At 50.7% G+C, this 22,568-nt stretch overlaps 2 long non-coding RNA genes across 2 annotated transcripts in view; both read right to left on the reverse strand.

The window, feature by feature from the left end:
• LOC123582839 overlaps positions 1-516 on the reverse strand; it is a 48,825-nt gene extending 48,309 nt beyond the window's left edge. The window contains exon 1 of the long non-coding RNA XR_006704604.1: positions 286-516. This is a non-coding gene — a long non-coding RNA (uncharacterized LOC123582839). The remainder of the gene's footprint in view (positions 1-285) is intronic.
• A 5,946-nt stretch (positions 517-6,462) lies between these two features.
• Positions 6,463-22,568, reverse strand: part of LOC123582841 — a 40,635-nt gene continuing 24,529 nt past the window's right edge. The window contains exons 2-3 of the long non-coding RNA XR_006704607.1: positions 6,709-6,813; positions 6,463-6,551 (exon numbers count right to left, since the gene is read on the reverse strand). This is a non-coding gene — a long non-coding RNA (uncharacterized LOC123582841). The remainder of the gene's footprint in view (positions 6,552-6,708; positions 6,814-22,568) is intronic.

Consider the following 22,568-nt stretch of genomic DNA (forward strand, 5'->3'; position numbering starts at 1 on the left):
GGGACTCAACCTAATTTTTCCATCAGTTGAATGAGGACCACAAGAATTGGAGGGAGGGGGGCGCCTGGGTGGCTCAGCCGCTTAGGTCCGACTTGGGCTCAGGTCATGATCTCACGGTTCATGGGCTCGAGCTCTGAGTCAGGCTGTGTGCTGACAGCTCGGAGTCTGGAGCCTGCCTCAGATCTGCGTCTCCCTCCCTCTCTGCCCCTCCCTGACTCATTCTCTCTCTCTCTCTCTCAAAAATAAACTGGGGGAAAAAAAAAGAATCGGAGGGAGGTTACTCACGTGACACAGGGCTTGGCGCGGAGTGGGTGCTCTGGGCGTAAACATGGGGCCCGTCCTCAGCAAGGCCCGGCCTGGTTTTTCAAACACCTGGCTCTGAATTGCAGCGATGGACTCTGCAGATGTCAGGAAGAGCAACCGACAGCCTCAAATACTTGCACCTGCCGCACTCGGTGTACGAGATGCTTCCTTCTTGCATCTACTCCAGGACAGCACAGTCTTGCTCTGGGGATACGGACCGGGCACTGAAATATGATGCAAGCATTAACTAGTGTCTCAAGACAGCCATGCACGAAACCCCATTTAGGGGATGAGAAAACTGAGACTAGCAGAGAGTTTTGAGGGTTGCCCTGGGGTCAGACAATCAATGGCAGAGGGAGATTCCAACCCACGGCTATGGCCAAGGTCAGGGCCCTTTCCAGCACACTGGTTGCGTCTGGCACGCTGGCCAGTCTGCAGGGGCCCAGGGAGATGGGGGCTAAGGTTTGGGCAGGCAGTTCCTGCTGGTGGTATAAGCATCCGATGATGTGACGGCATTTGAGAGGCCCCAGAAGGCACTCCTTGCTCCCTTCCTGGCTGTGGCCGAGCCTTAAGAAAGAATGGTCCCTGGGTTAAATCTTGCCTTTTCCCCTACACGTGTGTATTTGCTTTAATTATATAACCTGCACCGTCCAGTCCCATTCCTTCTGTGTCCTATTAGGGAGAATGAGTTTCTAGTTAGCCTAGAAACAGGAGAGCTCCCAGTGCCTGGGAGGGGCCTCTGGGTTTAGGGGTGGAGATTCTGATGTGTGACTCCCAGATGCTATCACACCTTTAGGGACAATGATGTGGGACTCACTACCTCCAAGGCCATTAACATCCACACCATTGTTGGACAAAGCCCTCATTTGAAATTCACCCTTCCTGGGTGCACCTGCAACCAACATCTTCAGGAAAGCATTATGACTTCATTTTGAGTGTTCAGGCATCCTCTCTGACCTACCAGTGGCAGGAGGCTCCAGAGCCACCTGGAGATGGAGGTGTCCCAGCCACATACGTTAGCGGAGGCGGAGACAGCGGTCTCTGGGGCTGGGAGCGTAGAGAGGCAGAGGTGAGGTTCCCGGAGATGAGAAGATGGAAGGGGTGTTCAGGCCTAGGCCAGATGTGGAGTTCATGGCCTCGATGCTTCTAGTGAGGAAGGGGGCCGGAAGAGCCACAGCCAGGAAGCTCAGTTCTAGGCAAATGCGAACCCTTTGGCTAAGTTCCAGAAAAGGACCACTGAGATGGGAAGGTGAGGTGTGAGTCTTAAGTCTGCTGGGTGAAGTCTCAGAAGAGGCTTCACCCCAGGGTAGTGACGTCAGAACCAAAAGCTTCACCCTGGACTTCATTCAACAAGTACTCTGGAAAACGTGCTGTGTGCCCAGCACTGGGGCGCGCTCGGGAAAGGAGAGGAAAGCACTCCCCATGCAGTCCCTGTCCTCCCGGAGCAGGCTCTGGGCCGCCTGGTGCCCTGGTAAGAATCCGTCCTCATATCCCGAGGCATTTGCTTTCTCCCTGCTTAGGGAGCTGGGCCCAGGAGGAAATGAAAATGCTTGTGGAGGAGGCTGCTCTTTGGACATCCCAGCTCCGCCTCTGCAAACAAACGTCAAGCCTGTGCAAGGCCAGGCCCCATGGTTGAACCAATCTGAGGGTGGCAGTTGCCACAGAAAAGAGGCAGCGACTTGGTTGCTTTCAAAATGGCTTCTCTCAGACAAGGCCACAGCTAGGTCACAGAGCGCCTTTGTGTGAACTTGAAGAAGGAGCCGTCTTAGGGCAGACACAGCCCCATAGGACCTCAGATTGGCGCAAGGATCCCAGGACAGACCTCAGTTTTTATAGCGCCCTGAGCTGGGCACACTTGTGCAGTGAACAACCTGGACAACTGTAGTTGGTGGCTTTGCCCCAGAGCCCAACTGCATGGTCAAAGCCGCCAGGCCCTGACGATGCAGGCCAAGGCTTCCCCTACACCTATGGATCACCCCAGATCTAAACCAAGACTCTCCCCCCAAAGATGAAGGAAGTTGTACCCTAACACCTCCTCCCCTTCTGACACAACCCGCTCGCTCAGGCACCGGTATCACACCCATGACCTCCTCCATCACTGCGTCTTTCCTTTCACGGAGGGACAGGTGGACGTGGCAGGGGGAGGGGGGAAGACCGCTGGAACCACTTTCCACAGCCAGTGCCAAGCCTTCCCCTCTCTCCGCGGTTCTTTAAGAAGGCTTTCTAAAGAAGAGGAACCTTCCGTGGTAGCAGATGGCGGATAAGTAGGAATGGTAAATAGTTTTAATTACTGCATAATGTAAGTGAGACAATAAAGGGGAGACAGTGGAAGCAAGCTGCTGCCGCCGAGGCCCTGAAACTGTTGTGGGGCCCAATTTGTCTGGCATGTGCTGTTCTCAGTCTTGGGAGGGCTTTAAAGAGAACGCCGAAAATATTAATTGCCCGCCTCACTGGCCCATCCATCTTCACAACCGAGTAACACGCTTTTTTAATTTCAGGGGAATCGTTTTCAAATGGGAATCATGCAAATGAGTATTTTAGCTATTCATTTGTTTTACTGCGAGCGCTTTGTGAGCAAATGGCCTACAGCTTGCAATGAATTAAAAGACACGGGCACTGGAGACCGATTTTTAATACAAAGTCTTGACTCGGAGACGACCCCGACCAGCAGCACAGAAAATGTTGGCATAGCAACTTTGGGCATTTTCATGCAAATTGGCTTCTATATAGATGATACGAATGCAATGTTTTCCTTCAACTAATCATCATAAAATTAGTTTCACTATATTTAAATGCCTCCACTTAATGCATTATATCCATATGCATGAAATTGCCTCCGCTAATGCAGTACATAAAATGCCAAAGATACAATGAATAGCCAAATTGCAAGCAGTTATGTTATCTCCCATAAAACGGCTCCCCTCCCCCCTTCTTTTTTGTGAGTGTGGGTGTTATTGAATGTGTGGGCGCCAAAGGCATCTATCACAAATTGCTATTAACACACACACACACACACACACACATGCAAACACGCACACACACACACACGCACACACACCCCAAAGTCCTCTTCAGTTAAGTAACGTTAAGCTTGTAACCCAATCTAACAAAAGCCAAATGAAACTGGGCCTGGGCAGGCTGTGTTCACCTGGGCCGGCCGCCCTCTCCTCGCACAATCTGCAGCCGCAGGAGACAGCAGAGCAGAGAGCACCGCCTGGCTTTGGGGTTAGCTCCAGTGGGGGTGGTTTCACGCCCCGCCCCTGTCACCCGGTGGATGGGGAGGTCCCAGAGAGATGTGTCCGAGCTAATCGGGGACCAAGAGGCCATCCGAGAATAATAAAAAATGGAGCCACTGTTGGTGAGAAACGGCCTCTGAAGACTGGCCACGGAAGCCTGGAGAGAGGAGGACTCTGGCAGAACATGATCAAAGTGAGCAACTGAGGAAGGACAGGAGAGGAAGGAAGGCAGGGATATCCATGGAATCCCTAGGTTCTGGGTGCTGGGCTTGGAACTGTACGTCTTCCATGTCATGTCATCTTTACAGCAGGGGAAAGGTCAACATGATCATCGTTGGTCTTAAGGACTCTGAGATGAGTCTCAAAGAAATTGAGGAACATGTCCAAAGTCACATGAACAGTAGGCAGTGGAGGAAGGATTTAAACCCAGGTCTCTGGGAGTCCAAAGCCTCACTTTCCTCTGTGCCAGGCTGCCCCCTGCAGATGGCATCAAGTAATGGCAGGAATCGGTTAAACTATTCTTTGCTCCAAGAGGAGCTGTCCTCTCTCCAAGCAAAGCAGGGGCTGCGAGGGTGGGAGGAGATAGTGGTTGAAGGGGACTTTTCTTCAATGTGTAAACCTGATTCTCCTTGGGCATCTGATGAGTCCTCAATACAGCTGCCAAATCCCCCCAGGGTCACACGATAGGTTTATTACGTGGACAGAGGGCTGTGCACCCCAACTTACTATCTGGGCCTCTGCCCTCCTCCAATCCCACCAAGGGAGTCCGGGCTCTTCTCTGCCCCAGCCTTGGTGGGTTTGAAATTTGGCTTCAATATACGGATGCTATTCATGTTCAGGGTGGGAGTTAGGAGACAGAGAAGCAAGAGGTGAAACTCGAAAAATACAAGCCCTTCTTTTCCACCCGGAGATGGTGTTCCATCTCCAGAAGGCTCCAGGTCTCACTCCCTGGGGGACTTTGTGTCTGGCTTAAGTAGGGGTGGCATTTCCCCACAAGAATGCGTGAGGTTGCTATGGAAACAGTATGGGTGGTTCCCCCCCAAAAATTAAAGATAGAATTACCATATGATCCAGCACTTTCACTTCTGGGCGCCTCCCTACAAGAAGCGAAAGCGGGGACTCAGATGTTTGCTCAGCCGTGTTCACGGCAGCATCGCTCACAACAGACACAGTGTGGAAACAACCCAAAGGCCCACGAGGGGATGAAGGGGTAAGCAAAACGGCATATATACATACGAGGGAGTATTATTCAGTCTTACAAAGGGAGGACACAGGCGACAATAAGGATGAACCTTGAAGACATTATGCTATGTGAAGTCAGTCGGTCACAAAAAGGCACACCCTGCATGATTCCACTTACGTGAGGTCCCTGACACAGCCACATTCATAGGGGAATCACACTGGTAGTTTCCATGGGATGGAAGAAGGGAGGACAGGGGTGTTGGTATTTAACAGCTACTGAGTTTGAGTTTGGGACAATGAGGAGAGTTTTGGGGATGGATGGTGGTATATTTGCACCACAGTGGGAATGTACCTCATGCTACTGAGCTGTACATGTAAAAATGGTGAAGGTAGCAAACTTATGTGTATTTTACCACAACTAATCATTAAAAAAAAAAAAAAAAAAAGAATGCATGAGGTAGGAAAACATCTCTTCAAGACCCCATGCAGGCCACTGAATTCAGGAGCCAAACCGTCCGGGCAGCTTCATGAAGAAGTGAGAACAGTTCCTCCCGATTGCTCGGGACTGCTCACCTCTAGCGAAGCACTTACTTCTGCGTTCAATACGAGTCAGTTGAGTTAAATTAAGGGGTAAAGTGAGGAAGACACCTATGAGTGATACAATTAGCCAGGGTCTAAGCCACAGATCAGGAATCCCTCCAATCTCATTGTGTTGGTCCATTTTCATTTCCCTCTTGTCCTTCTCCCTTTTGTCTTCTATCTTGTGTGGACAACCCCCTCCCCCCATCCCCGGCATACAAATACTCCTCTTACATTTCTGTCCACTGGCCTATTTTGTTGTTGTCCCTCCCCCCCACCAAAGTGTTTTTCTCACCACCTGGAATTGTTAATAGCTACTGTGGTTTTACAAACACTAAGTCAAATTGGCGTGCTTTCTTGCAAATTGAGTGATTTATGTGATGCACCCCCTTACCAAAGCATATGCTGAACACCGGTCCTGTGATTCTCCTAACGACCACCAGGTGGCATGATTTGGAAAACCCAACCTATATCACTAATGGCAAATACCACCTCAGGTGGCTGTCCTCCTGTGAGATTTGGAGGCATGGTGTCTAGGTGGCGATTAACCAGGACTTGAAGGGGGGCACATCTGTATTAAAAAAGCCAGACCTTTCAATGACTGCAAGTATAAGGGCTCTGATGATGCCCCATAGTTCCAGCTGCTTTTCATGTTCCCTCTCATATCTTAGCTCCCAGAAGAACCATTATTGGGTTATATGTCTTGGGTATGACCTGCCTCTAGGACAGGACTGCATGCTTCAGCCCTCGTAGTACTGGATGGACCACTCTCTCCCAGGGCCTAGCTCCTAAGGTCAGATGAAATGTCCCATGTCATTCTGTTTTGGCTATGTTTTCCAGTTTCAGCTTTTAAAGAGTTTTCTCCTGGAAAACGTCCTGTGGTGAGAACAGCTCCTTCCGATTGCTTGGGAAGGAACCACCTTCCCGAATGCAGCTTCCTGTGCTAGTTCTTTCCTGCACCTCCTCCTGCTGCCCGTGGGGGAAGCTGGGGCTCCTGCTACAGTGGAATCCTGCCATCCCTGACCTGTGTAAACCTGTTGTCTCCCTTCCTCGAACTTTCTTTTGTGACTAATCGTATTCTCCTGGTTTATAAGCAGTCAGGGAAGAAAGAAATGATGACGATTAAGAATTAGTGGGAATTCAGCAAGAAAAGGCATATGCTCAACTCACCTGGTTTCCCTCTGATGGGACACTTTTAGACATAATGCATTTTGATTGCTAGGAAGCATTTCTTAAGTCTCTGTTGTTAGCCTTGTAGACAAAATGGAGGGAGGGGGCAAGATGAGAGTTTAGATATGTAGATTCACAGCTGGTTAGTCAACCCCACACAAACAGTAGGGGAAACTGATTGGAAGGCAGTCACTGGTGAAGTGTTGTAAGGCCTACCCTTATCTCTGTTCATTTCTACCTGTTACTGCCTTAAAGGGAGACTCTCGAAGCACACGTTCCTTGTTTCCAGGCATTGCAGAAACCGTTGCGTGGCAAAATTGGGGCTGGAAAAGTCCTTAATGGGCTACAAAAGAAAAAAATATATAATCGGCTGGATGCAAGCAGGTGAAGTTTAACAGACAAAGAAAAACGTGGTTTCCCATTTAAGTTCAAACAATCAATTGGCTGAGCATAGGATGGGGGGCACTTAACAGCACGTTCTTGTTTAAAATCCCTGGAGTTTCAGCAATCCAAAAACTGATTCCTAACTAAAGATGGGGCCCAGCTGCTCAAAAGAATCAGTGCCAGCTGAGATGGTATGAACACAAGCGTGTGGCAAAAGGGGGTCGTGGTGCCCGAGCCGCTAAGCATGCCGGGCTGAGTGACCGAGTTGGTCAGGATAACGTAGTCATTCGATGATGCTTGAGCCGCAGAAACAGGGACAGATCTGGTCTCTGCTCAACGACTCTTGGAGGGGAGGGACCACATCCCGTTGCGTACATTCCCAGTATCTCTTATGGCACCTGACAGAAGAGAAGGTGATGGTCCTGTTGGTCAAAAGAATGGATACATGGATGATTGGAGGGGACGGGAGGCTTTCTTGGAAGACTGGAAAGGTTTTCCCAGTAGAGGGAACCAGGGCCCAACTGTGATATCTGCAGTATTCTGAGCCTACCCACAACCCTACGAGTGGCAGCCCCACTCCTGGGATTCCAATCATAAGTGATTTGCATATCCTGTAGTGGAAGGAGACATCCACTGCTGGGTTCAAATTCGCATTGGGCTCCACACGGGGTGTGGAACCTACTTTAAGAAGGGGTGGGGAGAGGATGCTCCAACAAACCGTGTACAATGGATGGGCTTTCCCTAAACACATCTCATCACCCACTGGTTTCCCACTGATAATAAACACCGTCTGTCCCCTAAACCCTGCTCTTCAGGTGCAGAGTCTCTCCTAGGGGAAACCTCCCTGACATCCCCCAACCATGATTTTCCTTGTCTCTTCTGCTTCCAGCCCTGGCTGTTACAGAACTGGGCAATTCCAGGCCTCAAGGAAGGTTCTCCAGACTGTCCCTGACGTGTGGCGATTCTCTGTAATACTTTGGCTCCGTGGCATTCTCAGTAACTACCAGATAAAGACAGCTCCTTGGCAGAAGCGGGTATTTATGGGGGCAGCCATGTTTACCTTCCAAAGAAGATTCAGGAGACAATGACACGCTGCCCCTTCCCGTCACATTTGTCCAAGTATTTCCTTAAATGGTGAGGGGATTTGGTTCTTTAACTCTTTCAGGATGCATTAATGGCCATGTGAGAAAGATTCCTTTTGAGGCCACTGGAACCTCTTGCCGGTTTTCTCAGAAGTAGAAGTCCCTTAGCTGGGAGTCTCCAATCCCTGGGAGACCTTGGGGGAAGTTGCTTTCCCTCTCTGTGCCTCATTTTCTCTAACTATAAAATGAAAGGATGTGGGTAGAGAAGCTCTGAGGTCCCTACCAGCAACAATGGCACAGTGATATATTTTAGTGTGGGCATACCCCCAATAACTGAGGCTGAAATATCAAAACAAGATCTGGGGTTAGTAAACAAAGCTTATTAAATGGAACCCTCAAACAATTATTCTTCCGATCTCAATGAAGAGACCCAAATAATCTGGCTTCTCAATTTGCAATTTCCTTGAATTCCTGCTGTTGATTAGTTCGGGTAGCCAGTTAATGGATTCTGGCACACCAAACCCATTCATTTTGTTTTCTTAGAGGCAGGCTCCCATCTTGGAAATCAGAACCAGGAGGTAATGGCTTTTGATGTATTGTCAACAGGAGAGTCGGGAGTTCTCGCACAGCGTCGTCACCGCCTGGGATCCCACAAGAACAATGACATTGAGGCTGGGGATGAAGAAAGATGGAGAGGATGTCGCAGGCAGAGGGTGCCACTGGGCATCATGGGGCATGGGCAGGGTAGACGTCTGGTGAGACAAGGCTGGAAGAGGCAGAGCCCATAGGCAAGCTGGTTAAGATCTGGGGTGTCCAGTGGTATCCATCGCAGGAGAGCAGAGGGGTCAATAATAAGAATTCACAATTGGGTACTGAGGGCCCGAACCAGAGAGGAAGTGGAAATTCTAATTTCAAGGACCATGTTAACTTGCTGTCTTGGAGAGCTGGCAGATGCCCGAGGCAGGAGCAAAGGCTCAGGACCCAGTTGGCCCAGAGTATGTCCATTCATTCAACAATATTTATTGAGGACCTACTATGTGCCAACTGCTGTTCTAGGCACTGTGGATACAGTCATAAAAGGCCAACAGAAGAGCCTTGCCCCTGTGGAACTAACTCCCGTGGAGGAGGCAAATAACAAATAATCACATCACATATTGTCAGGTAGAGATGGACAAGAACCATTACAAAGTAACATAGAGAAAAGGCACGGAGAGTGATGGGAGCTGCTATTTAGATAGGGTGGTCAGGGAAGGCTTCACGGAGGAGGTGACAGGGAGCAAAGACCTGCAGGAAGCAGGGAGTGAGCCATGTGAATACCAAATACATTTCACCAAAAGCTGCTCTTAGTACCAGGGGTGACGGAGCTGCTAAGATAGCATTCAAGCTGTGAGTGCTGTAGAAAATGCAGCTAATCATGGCTTGAGCAGAGAATATTAATTTAACTTACTGAGTAAGAGATGCAGTAGGCAGCCCAGGGCTGGGACAGAGGGTTCAAGGGGCCTTGCGACCCAGGTTCCTCTCCTCTTTTTAGCCTATGGCTTTTGTCCTCAAGGCCATGAAGCAGCTGCTCACTCCCAGGCACAGAGTACAAGTCAAGATGTGAAGGTGGAAGAGAATGGGCAAAAAGATCTAAAAGGATATCAGCTGATTCTGTCCCCATTAGCTCCAGCCAATGACTTCTGCTGTGTCCTCGTGGCCAGGACTGGGTCACATGGCCACCTCTGCACCAGTCACTGGGAGGGAGAGAGGGGTTGTGTGTGGGAGCCAGGCCCACCCAACAGCACCATCGACCCTGGGCTATTCTCTCAGGGCCTTCCTTCATGGAGGGCAACTCTCTGACGGCTTTCGCCCTGAGTCATCTGAAAATCCCAGCTCTCCTCTGACGAGTAACAGCCCTGTAGGGAATCAGGAAAACCCAGCTCCAGTTCAAGCTCTGCCACAAACTTGCTGTGTGACCTTGGGCCAGTTGCTTCTAGTCTCTGGGCCTTGCTGGAGCAATCACGAGACTGCTCTCTGCATTAACGGTCTAAGGTTCCAAGTGCCACCCTTGTCTCTGCCACCATAAATTCTACCACACAGAGCCCCTGAGAACTCAGCTGGGTCCTAGAGGGGCCCTAGAGGGTCAAATGGCCATTTGACCAAAAGAGACACCAGCTCTTAGAGGCAACCCAGCTGGCAGGGCCAGGACAAGGATTAGGTAAGTGAGGCACTTGCCCATAGGAATACAAGTGGGTGCCAAAAAGGTAGTAATTAAGATACATAATATTGTAATGCAATATTTTAAAAAAATTTTAATGCTTATTAATTTTTGAGAGAGAGAGACAGAACATGAGCAGGGGAGGGGCAGAGAGAGAGGGAGACACAGAATCCGAAGCTGGCTCAGGCTCTGAGCTGTCAGCACAGAACCCAACGCAAGGCTCGAACTCACAAACTGTGAGATCGTGACCTGAGCCAAAGTCAGACGCTCAACCGACAGCCACCCAGGCACCCCTGTAATGCAGTATTTTTTAAATCAAAGCTAATATTAAAAAAAAAAACCATGTTGAACAAAATATCAAAATTTTTAATAAAGAAAATCAATATTACTGATTTTTCCTTTTACTTCCGACTCCCAGATGGTTCGGCATGGCATGACATCGTTACTGACCCTCTTTAATTTAAAATTTTGAAATTTTGCTTATCATCAACATTTTGCATTAAGTTTGGTTTTTAAAATATATTCTGTTAAAATACTACTATTTGACCGCTGAGTATTTGGGGCCTTTATTTTGCGCCCAGTGCAAATCCCTGACCGGCCTCACCCTGCCCTGCCAGCTTTAAGGAGCCTTTGAGAGCTTGTTGCTGGACAGTGGCCAATCTGTGCAGTCAGGCATTTGCCCTGTCTGGGGACTTCAGGGTCACACAGTGGACATGGGCAATTTTTAGCACTTTGCCACGAGGTGTTTGGATTAAAGGCCCTGGTATTTCTTTAATAAGGAAAACAGGCTGCAGCCATTAAAAATTTAGTCCTACAAACAGCTCCTAGTAGCTCCTCTCTGAGGTGCTGTATTTATTTAATCATAGTAAATTTGGGCCAAATCCTCTCCTGGGGTTTCCAGCACCTGCCTCTATACCCCTGAGGAGTCTGTCACTAGGACCATGCCATACGCACAAAATCCCTCTGCCTTTGGCTCCCCTGGCCCGCTGGCTCATAGGGAGATAAAACACCTTAGCCTCATTACTCAGATGGCTAATTGCGAACTGATTTAATTAAAGTATACAGATATTTCCCCAAGTTAGTTACATTTCATATCACTCCATTAGGAGTAATTGGCTGGAATGAGAAGCGGCAGAAAGGGAGGCTGGCCAGGTAGGTGGGGAGCAGGGAGCCCCCTTGGTCTGTGGAACGTGTGCTGCCTGACTGTGGGGGCGGTCTGAAGGCGTTCCTGAGGGTACAAGTTCACTGAGAGACGCGCCTCCGCTCAGAAGCCCACTGGGGACGTCCCTGGGTCATTTTAACCCCAAGCACTAGATTGCACACAGCCTGGGTCAGGAGCCTGGGTTTCAAGCCCATTCCGTACTTAGGAGTTCTGTGACCTGGAACAGTCACCTCACTCACTTGACTCTTGGCTTCTTCCCCTATAAAATGAGAATAATAGTACTGCCTGCCTCAGACGGTTGGTACCAGATTCAGTGGAACAATCTTGGAAAGCCTTTATTTTAGCATAGTACCTGGCACATGGTTAATGCCTAATAAATAATAATACTGTTATTTGGGGCTGGGAGTGTGGTTACGGAGTGAAGCAGTATGGACAGGAGAAGCATCTGCCTTGGAGTCAGAAACCTTGCGGTCTGGTCTCAGGTACGCCCCTACCTGTGCAATATTGGGCAAGTTGCTTCCTTTCCAGGGCCTCAGTTTACTTTTCTGGCCAATTAAGGGAAGGAGGCAGAGACTGAGGTTTGCCCACGCTATATCCATTCTCCCCTTCTTCCTTACTAGCACAGCCCTGACTGGGGCAGCAATGCCCAGCTACAACATCCATAGTTCCCAACCTCCCTTATAGATAGGGCCGGCCCCATGAATTCTGGTCAACGAAGTGAAAGTCAAAGCTGTTCCCTTCTAGGGTGGGGTTCCCAAGAAGTCTCCTTTAAAAGGGGCTAACTCAGCTGTCAAGCACCCCTCCCACCCTCTCCTCCTTCCTTCTTTCTCCCACCTGGAATGTGATCCTGATGGTTGGAGCTCCAGTAGCTATCTTATGACCAAGAGGTAACCTTGAGGGTGGAAGCTACCTGCAGAGCCACTTGGCCAAGCAGAAAGATAGAAGACGCCAGAGACTCTGATGACATCTTGGAGTTGTTGCCCCAGCCATGACCACCCTGGATTTCACAGCACCTGAGAGAGAAAAATTGACCTGCCCTTTTGTGTTTTGTTTTTGTTTCTGTTAAGCCTGAGCCTTTTTGGGTCTCGATTACTTGCCGCTGAATGCTATCCCTTACTGATACAGGGTGTCCTGCTCTATCAGAAGAGTAAAGCTTGATCTCTGAGCTGGTCACAACTTTCTGTCCTCTTTCTGCACCAGGGGGATCCCTCAGCCTGCAGCAATGTTACCTCACCCCCACCCCGGCTCCAGCCCCAATCTGCTCACCCACTTTAGGATCTTCACTACACAGCCGAGATCCCCATATTCCGAGGCTGTAAGTCTCAACACTTGAGGAGGTAAGAAGCAACCTCTTCCCACAGAGAGATCATGTACCCAATCTACCTATTTTCCAAGCACCTATACGGCCAGCCCATTTGCTCACTGCCATGGCAGGGGTAGACAGCTTGGGACAGCTTGCAGCTCTGGTGTACTGGAAAATGCGAGGATTCACTGCTGAAATAACTGATTTTCATCCCTGTTCTGTCCCTTACTGGTTGTGTGACCGCTAGAGACTGAACGTGCCCCCCAAAATTCATATGTTGAAGCCTAATGCCCAGTCGGTTGGGATTAGGAGGTGGAGACTTTAGGAGATGAGAGGTCATAAGGGTGGGGCCCTCATGAATGGGATTAGTGCCCTCATCAAAGAGGCCCAAGGGAGCTCCCTGCAGCCCCTGCCCCATGAGGTTACGGTGAAAGGACGGCCGTGTACAGAGAAGCAGGTCTCACTAGACATCTACCAGTGCCTTGAGCTTGAACTTCCCAGCCTCTAACACTGTAAGAAATGAATTTCTGTTGTTTCTAAGCTACACAGCCTAGGCTATTTTGCTATAGCAGCCCAGATGCACTAAGATAGTGACCTGTGGAAAGTCTTTTAAGTCTTTCTGGACCTTGGTTTTCTCATTTATAAAGTGGGCAGAATAGGGCCGTCTGGGCAGCTCAGTCAGTTAAGTGTCCAACTCTTGATTTCGGCTCAGGTCATGATCTCATGGTTCATGGGATCAAGTCCGCACTGGGCTCTGTGCTGACAGAGCAGAACCTGTTTGGGATTCTCTCTCCTTCTCTGTGACCCTTCCCCTGCTCACGCTCTCTCTGTCTCTCAAAAGCAAATACATAAACGTTTAAAAAAAAAAAAAAAACACCAAATAAAGTGGGCAGAATAATACCATACCATTCTGTAGGGGACAGGATGTAGAAACGAAATGTGGGAGAGATGCACTGTAAATCAAAAAGTGTAGTACTCATCAGAACCTGTCATTATCATCAGAGACATTTTTTAAGCCAATCCACAAGATTTCCTGAGCTCCTTCTCTGAGCCCAACCCTGTAGGCATGGTGAGAGGAATACCAAAAAAGTACAAGCCACTATCCTCCATTTTGCAGAGAGAAAAGGGGAGTTCAGAGAGGGTAAGTAACTTGTCTAAGGCCACACAGCTAAAGAGTGGACGTGCTGGGATTTAAGCCCAGCTGTCTGAGTCTAAAACATTCCACAGCCTCACCACATAGAGGTGAAAGGCTATGGCCAAATCCAGCCACACCTGATTTTAAAAATAAAGTCTTCTTGGACCACAGACACACTCATATGTTTACATCTTGTCTCTAGCTGCTTTTGCACTACAGTGGCAGAGTTGAGTAGTTGCATAGAGGTTGTGTGGCTCACAAAACTCAAAATATTTTCCACCTGGGCCTTTTCAAAATTCTCCGAACGCTAATCTCTAGCGTCCTATTTGTCCACCGTCTGGCCACCAGTGAACACCCTTTTCCACGCCTGACACTGCGGCCACCGGTGATGAAGAGACACGTCCGACGTGAGTCTGGTTATTTCTCAGGTTACAAGTGAGGCTGGCCCCATTTCACAGATGAGATTTCCTCCATGAGAGGAGCCTGGAGATCTGCACCAGGACACGGAGTGGAGGAATGGAAGGAGAATGTGGAGGAGAGCCGTGGGCGCTCCTCGTGTCTCTCTCCATCCCCCCTACCGACTCCCACTTGTCAGAAAGTCAGGGAAAGTTGATAGGCTGGGTGCTGGCCGCATGCTCTGCACGGACACCTCATCCACCGCCCTCTGCCCTTCCTCTGCCTCCCAACCTGCTGCCCCTTCCAGACGGGCTCAGAGTACCAGGGCGTCCACCTCGCCTACCACGCAACCCCCCAGAGCCCTTCCCGGCCCCTCTGCCCCCACCCACCTCACTGGTGTGTTTACTTAAGGCTGGATTCTATATCTGGAAGTTCATTAATTTTTCGTGGGTGCCAAAACGCGGATCATTTGTGCTTATCCTCAACTAAATAAGTCAGGTCATAAGAGGTAATGCCATGGGTAGTGGAATGTAAACAAACACATTCTACCTCAATAAACATGCTAATTTCCAGCTATAATATTCACAAGTAAAAGATCCATCACGCCGACCCTATTTGGCAAAGGCAGCGGGCCTCATCCGTCAACGGGGGAGGCTCCCGCCAGTTCTCCGCGGGAGGGAAATAGTACAACTTAACTTGCTTGATGACGCCCTCGGGGGGAAACATGAGCCTCATAAATGAGTCTGGAAATGTGATAAAAGGATAATCTTGCATAAATGAGCCTATATCATCATTACCTGCACCGACCAAGGCCAGGCACAGGCTTTGAGTGATGGAGTCACATTTCATATAAATTAAGGCCGAGGAGCTAGTGCACCAGGCCAGCGGGGGCTCTCTGTCCTTGCTGTGTCCCGCTGCCCACCCTCGCCCGAGGCTGCCACACAGGATGCGCGGAGGGCCAAGCAGGAGGTTCAGGGCTGGCTGGGGCTGGGGCGCCGGGATGGGAAGACTGCCCAGGCCCAACCGGAACACGAGTACACCCTTGGCAATTGGTGACATCAGAGCGGGTATTGGTCCTTCCTCCCACCTCTCAGAAAAAATTAAGGAATCCATTATTTTATTTGCTCCATTTCGTGGACACCTATTAAAGGGCAAGGCACTGAGAAGCACTTGGAAAATCAAAATAAGATGAAGCCCTTGTTTATAAGAATTCGCCGTGGGCTCAGCGAGGCAAAGCAAGTCCTCCCAGCCCGCTTGGTCTGTGGTCAAGTGTGGAGGGTGCTCAGAGGACAGAAGGGCTCCCCGGCCTGGCTAAGGCAGAGAAGGTCAGGCCTTCGGGGCGTAAAGGAAGGCAGGCTACTACTCAGTGAGTGGTGAAGAGCTGGGTCTCCCTCTCCTTGCTGCCCCTCCCCAAGGCCCTCAGGGACACTGCCCCGTGTGCAGCTTCTGCTGAACTCCTCTGTTCCACCTGTGAGGACGTTTAGCAAAAGAAAGAGAGATGAAGGGCACCCAGATGGCTCACTCGATTGAGCATCTGACTTTGGCTCAGGTCACGATCTCACAGTTTGTGGGTTCGAGCCCCGCATGGGGCTCTGTGCTGACAGCTCAGAGCCTTGGGCCTGCTTCAGATTCTGTGTCCCCCACTGCTCTGCCCCACCCCTGCTTGTGCTTTGTCTCTGCCTTTCAAAAATGAATAACCATTAAAAAAAATTTTTTTTAAAGAAAAAAAAGAGGAGGGACAAATACACAGAACCCGTACGCTGTCTGGGAAAAGATCTAGCAGAGATCTTGACACTCTTTCCTGATCCTCCCTTGCCCCTCCCCCCCCGCCCACCGTGATGTTGTGGGTGCCCTACCCAGCTCCCTTATTCACACGGTTGAGGCACCCGTCCTGGCAGTGTTGACAGCCACCGCTCACAGTCACCCTCTTCCTCAGAGAACTGTCTTTGGCCAAAGAGGAGCCACCTCACCTGGGAGGTTATCCCTGCCTGCTCCTCTGATGTCAGACTCGGTGACTCTGGGGGTACAGAGGCTGGCCCCCTTGACTGACCCCTTTGTCAGGGGTCATGCTCTGAGGTGCGGCTCCCACCAGGATGGGTCAGGCTGAGGCCAGACTCCAGCCGAGACCACATCCTTGCTGCCCCATCCTGCTTCCCTTACCCACTTCTCCCGAGAACATGCCCCTTGCCCCTGATAAACTACATGCATCAAAATCTCCATCTCAGGCTCTGCTTTTAGGTAGCCTGACCCAGGCTCTCCATTTTCCTCAAAGACAGACCTGGAAACAGCCCACCACAAGGCAGCACAGCAGGGGCAGTACCGGGTAATGACAAACGTGCTGGGGGGCTCAGAGAAGGAGAATCTAGCTATGCCTCAGGGGGTCAGGGAGGGCACCTTGGAGAAGGGGTGCCCACCTTCCCTTTCGTTTCCCAGGCACTTTCCAGCATCACTTCATGGCAAATAGCAGCATCCATGTGACATGGAAAGGGCTTGCTCTAGAAGCCTCCAGAACCACCAGGGCTGAGGGGTGGCCAGCCCGTAAATGCTTATTATGGGAATGAGGGAATGCGTACAAGCAAGTGAGTAAAATCATTCTGAACATTCCCCCAGCGGACAGTATTTCATCCGTCCTGTCACTTACCCTGTGCCACCTGCTCCCCCACTAGACCAGAAAATCCTTCCCAATAGGGGCTGGGGCCGGGCATCAAGAGTGTCTCCCTGAGGCCTAGCTCTGTTTTTTGCAGTGGATGCTCAGGAAATAACTGATCCCATGGCTTTGAACCGCTGACCCGAGAGGAGAAGGGATCACCAAGACCAAATGTTTAGATGTATCAAGGCCTTCATTCATTCATTCACCAAACAACTTTGTGATGTGATACAAAATCGGTGAATCAGAAATAGAGACGAGGGTGCCTGGGTGGCTCAGTGGGTTAAGCGTCCGACTTTAGCTCAGGATCTCACGGTTTGCGAATTCCAGCCCCGCATCCAGCTCTCTTCTGTCAGCACAGAGCCTGCTTTGGATCCTCTGTCTCTCTCTGCCCCTCCTCTGCTCTTTCTCTCTCTCTCTCAAAAATAAACATTAAAAATTTTAAAAAAAGAAGAAGAAATAGGGAAGAGAGGAAATTATTATGTGCTAACAGTGCACAGAAATTGTCCTAGGTGCTTTCACATGCTGCACTCAAACTCCATGATAACCTGGAAGGGGGCATTGTTACTGCCAGGAGCAGATGTGCAACTGACGTCTACGTGTACCTAGGTCCAGAGTCCAGGGTCTTTCCATCCTCTCTCCCTCCCTTCCTCTCCACGGGAGGATATTGTAAAATCAAAGTTGTCAAGGTCTAGAATCAGTTAACCAGATCTTTCTGGAGGCAGAAGATCAGGAAGACCTCTGAGTCTCTCTCTCAGCAGAGAATCCTCTGATTTAGGCCACCCGGGCCCAAGGAGCTCTGATGGGCAGATCCCCTCCCTCCACCTCCCAGACCCAGGCCAGCTCTCCTCAGGTGCATCCAAACACCTGTAACAGACAGAAAGCCATGCTTCCAGGGATTGTATGATTCAGAACCAACTTGAGGGGTTAATTTTTTGAAGGAAAAAAGAAAGGTATAAACACTGCTGAAAAACTGAGCCGACAAGCTCAGGGGAAACCCGAGCCACAGAAGTCTTAGTCAAAAGTGCTGGCTGAGAAATCGCTGGCCCCTGCCAAGCCCAGGGAAGGGAAGCTTGCACATTCCCGGGCTGCGTGTTTCAAATACTTTCCGCGGTTTCGCCAGTGGAGGGCCAGGAGAGAGGAATCTGTCATTACCAACTTGGGTCTGCAAAACAGCTTGGCTGGCAGGGAGCAGTGAACTCGCAGGAGGCAGGAAGCGGAAAACCTGAGTCATGAGCTTCAGGGGACGGGGGAATGTGCAGGAGGGAGGAGGTGAGAGGCAACCGACCACAGACCAAAGGGTCTGCGCGGATCCTTTGACTCCCAACGCATTCTTGCCGGCTAACCACCGTGACTGCCCCTGCCCTGTGGGGTAGAGACTCGTGCAGTTTCCCAAACGTTCTTCATCAGTGTAAACATTTGTGGAGGACCTACTAGGTGCCAGGAATCCTGCCGAACATCCAACACAATGACCCGAGGAAGCAGAGTGGGCACCGTATGCCCGCTTTTCAAACAAGGAAACCGAGAGCCAAAGAGGCAGTGGAATTGCCCCACGCCACAGAGCAGATGGCCAAAACATCAGTTCGTCCTTTGTGTACTGAGGGCCTACTAAGTGCCGGGCACTGGGTCAAGGACTGGGCTGCAAAGATGGAGATGACAAGGCCTTTTCAGTGAAGGGCTCAAAATCTTATAGATTAGGACCATTTTGTGTGTGTGTGTGTGTGTGTTTTCAAGATACATTTATATCTGCTACCCAAGTTTTCTTATTACACCATGTGTGGGAGGAGGGGTGAGGATGCTTCGGAGATGTGACAACATGGAGGCGAGGGACAGGAGGGATGTGATGGCGGAGTGCTGGGTGACGAGCCATGAGGCCCGGCCTCACAGTTCAGCCTGTTGCTAATGTGCTGTGTGACGCAGGGAGCCGCTTCAGTCCCTTTGGCTCTTGATTTCTGAAGAGGACACCACCCGTGCGTGTCCAGCCTCCCTTTGGAGCTACTGTTTGCGACACACCGTTGCCTTCATGCCGGTGGCTTCTTACTGCAAGCCACCATCCTCTGCCTGAAGACCTTCTCTGGCTGCAGGACGATGCTGTGTCGAAGGTGGGGCAGGCTAAAAATGGGGGGGTTCATGTCCCCAGGAGCAGCCGTCAACAAAAGACTGATGGGAGTTGGGAGATGAAGACAGGCCTTCCTGTCTCCTTGAACAGGACAACTCTGAAGGGCATGTTCACAGCAGCCTCCCTCCCGGGGCTTCCTAGTGGCAGGGGCCCCAGCTGCCCACAGGGGTACTCCACCCATCAAGCACCCTGTGTTCTCTCTTGTCCTTCCACCTCCCACATCCCTTCTGGCTCTGTCGGTTAAGTGTCCAACTCTTGGTTTCGGCTTGGGTCATGATCTCACCATTTGTGGGTTCCAGCCCTGCATCAGGCTCTGTGCTGAGCCCCCACCTTGGAGCCTGGAGCCTGCTGTGGATTCTATGTCTCCATTTCTCTCTCTGCTCCTCCCCCACTTGCACGCACTCTCTCTCTCTCTCTCTCTCTGTCTCCCAAAAATAAATAAACGTTAAAAAAAAAAAAAAGAAGAAGAAGAAGCAAGCAGCCTCCAGCCAGGAGCAAGGCCTGAAAGGTAAGGCCCAGGGTCAGGGAGAGCACAGGGGTGAGGGCACCAATGCAGGGCTTCTCCCAGGCCATAAATCCCCTGTTGACCCCTACCCACAGTCTAAGCAGCCCCTCAGGGTGCCCTGAGGGGAGGGGTCCTGTGGAGAGAACTGCAGAGGAGGGGGCAGCAGCAGGGCCTGAGGGCCACGGCCCCCTCCCTGGGCTCCTCATCTTAGCTGCCCTCGCCTCCCCAGCCCCGCCTCCCCCCTGCCCCCACTTTGTACCCCACACCTAGATGAAATCACACACAATGCCCTCTGCTCTCCTGCCTTCAGCCCTCACACCTGCCATTCCCTTCAGCCAGAACGCGATTCCCTCCTTCCGCACCAGCCAACCCCTCCTTCAAAGCAGTTCGGGCATCTCCAAGTCTATGCAGCCTTCTCCAACATCTGCCCTGTTCTGGTCATCAGGCGTCCCCTGCTCCTCCTGCCCTTCCGTGGGGTCTGGGACACCCTCCAGCACCGTACCCAGTGTCCTCTCTGGGGAACCACTGTTGTGAGTCTGTGTTACGTCTTCCCAAAGGTCTCTGAGGGCAGGACTCATGCTCATTTTCTTTTTATCTTCAGGTGCTGGCTCTTACAGCTCTATAAATGTTAGCTGAGTGAATAAGAGTAGGAAAATTACTCAGAGCTTGTTGAGACCCTATTTCCTCACTACAGGGAGCCCGATGGGGAGACCAAAGGCCAGGGATTTGGCACCGCAGACTGGAGCCTCAGAGGATCAATTCTGCCACCACTGCATAGATCCAGAGGCTTCCCTTCGTAGCTAGAGACCTGCAAAGAGGTGGCCCTGTGACAGGTCCCTTCTAGGGACAGTTTTGTAGAAGTGCAGTGGTTTTAAAAGCTTTTCTAGCTATGGAGTTCAAACAAAATCCTCCCCAGAAGTCCAGTAACTGCTCTGGTTAAAAGGGAAGGGCAGGTGGGGGTAGAGTCCTCCTGACAACCCCTTATCCTGGAGACAAACCACTCGAGAATCCCCCTGGGACTCCACAGAGCTGTTTCAAAGCCACTGGCCAAGTAAGAAGAGCTGGGTTGTGTCTGAGGACCTAGGTTCTAGTCCCACTCTGCAACTTGCAGGCTGTGTGACCCTGGGCCAGTCACTTCACCTCTCTAGGCCTCAATTTCCTCATCCCCATGATGAAGAAGTTAATGTCTCCCTCACAGGGATGCTGAGAGGCTCAACGTTGATAACCAGGGTAGCTTTGTACCTTACGGTCAGCATAAAATTTGTTGTCAGGGGGCCCAGAAGGACATGAGAAATCTTGTGTCATTTTGAAACAGGCACTCTTGGAGGCACTAGGCCCTGGGCTACAGAACAGACACATGGCTGCAAGACTCATGGTTGCCTTTTTTTCTTGGGGCTTCAGGCCCCTGCATGCTCGCCAGGCGCCTCTTTGCCCCAGACCTCATTACCCAGCCAGCTGGGGCCCTCACGCAGGCATTGTTTCTCGTCCCTGGGTGTGGAGCTGGAACACGTGGGCACGGAAAATTCCTCCCCTCGCTGCTCCACCAGCCAAACCCCAGTCCCAGCCCGGGATGCGGACCCCTAAAGGGAAATGGAGGCAGAGTGTTCTGGCCCCAGGAATCAGCTAATGGAACCTTGTTAATTACTATGTAAATTACTTTAATAGCCTGATCCCCGCCAGACAGTTGTTCAGGGGCTTAAGACTCTAGGCTGGGGAGATGGGATCGCAGGTGAGGGGAAGGAGCAGCCTTTCCTTGGCCCAAAGAGCTCCCATGTATGGTTTCCCATGGGGTGGGAGGAGAGGCACAGATTGGTAACCAGAGGGGAGGATGACCTTGCATCTGAGCATGGCCCATGAGGATCCTGAAAATGACACTGACATGTAGGAATCAAGTCCATCTTGAAGACTGGCACTAAAAAGCACCTCAGATGATCTCTGGTCCTCACGCCTTCTCTGCGTCCAGGGAGAACAGAAGCCCAGAGCAGGTGAGTGACCTGTCCGAAGTCACACGGCAAGATGATGGCCAGGCAGGGGCCAGTCTCCCATCTCCGGCCCAGGGCTTCTCAAACTGGCTCATGGGGACGCGCTAGACCTGGGCGCCCTGCCTGAAACATCCAATAGTAAGACTTTCCCAACTTTCAGAGGAAAAAAGAAATGCAACCAGAGGCATTTTCTTGATTTTAAGGTCTACCTACAGTTTTTATAAAAAGATACACTACCCTACAGGCACGATCCGTAGCTATATTTTCTTCCAGAAACATGCTCTTGTACTGTGGAATTAAGCATGCCAGAATGTCATAGCATTCTATAAGGAGGCCGTGACTTTAAGATTCTCTGACCTGAAGGGAACCCTCAGTCCTGAAGCACTTCTTTTCATCTCAGTTTTCCAGATAAGGGAAGAGACACAGAGATGCTAATGACTTCTGAAGGACCAGTGCTCTTCCCTCCCTGCCATTTGTCAGAAGTATGTGTAAACCAAGAGTGACTAAGTGCTGAGAGGGCTAGGAAGGAAGGCGGGCGAGAGCGAGGACACCCCTACTATGGGGCTGTTGCCAGGAGGTTGAGCTGTATTTGACAGGCTCCCCGACCTCTCCGCGGGCTGCCTGCAGGCACACGGCTCCCTGCTGCAGCACAGGCCGAGTTTCAGACAGTAGGTCTGCTGGCAAGATGAAGGCTGGGCTGGAGTGGTTCTATCATAACATGGTGGCTCTGTGGCCACTTGCTACCTGTGTGACCTTGGGCATGTGGCGTCGTCTATCTGAGTTTTGACTCCTTCATCTGAGAAATGAGAATAAGAACACTTGCCTCACAGGATGGTTGAAAGAATGAAATGAGATGGGCCTGTGCACCTGGTATGGTGCCCGGCACTCACTTTCTCCCTCCTGGTCTCCCCTCTCTCTGTAAGATGTAGATGTGAATATGTTTTTTCATGTTTACTTAATTTTTTGAGAGAGAGAGAGAGAGAGAGAGAGAGAGAGAGAGAGACAGAATCTGAAGCAGGCTCCAGGCTCTGAGCTGTCAGTACAGAGCCTTGACACGGGGCCTGAACCCACAAACCATGAGATTGTGACCTAAGCTGAAGTCAGACGCTCACCCAGGCGCCCCAAGATGTAAAGATTTTTAAATTCGGGTCAGGTGCAGGGGCCTGGAGTGTGTCACTAGGTAAAT

The sequence above is a fragment of the Leopardus geoffroyi genome, chromosome B3, assembly GCF_018350155.1.
Source record: "Leopardus geoffroyi isolate Oge1 chromosome B3, O.geoffroyi_Oge1_pat1.0, whole genome shotgun sequence".
NCBI classification, from domain to species: Eukaryota; Metazoa; Chordata; class Mammalia; order Carnivora; family Felidae; genus Leopardus; species Leopardus geoffroyi.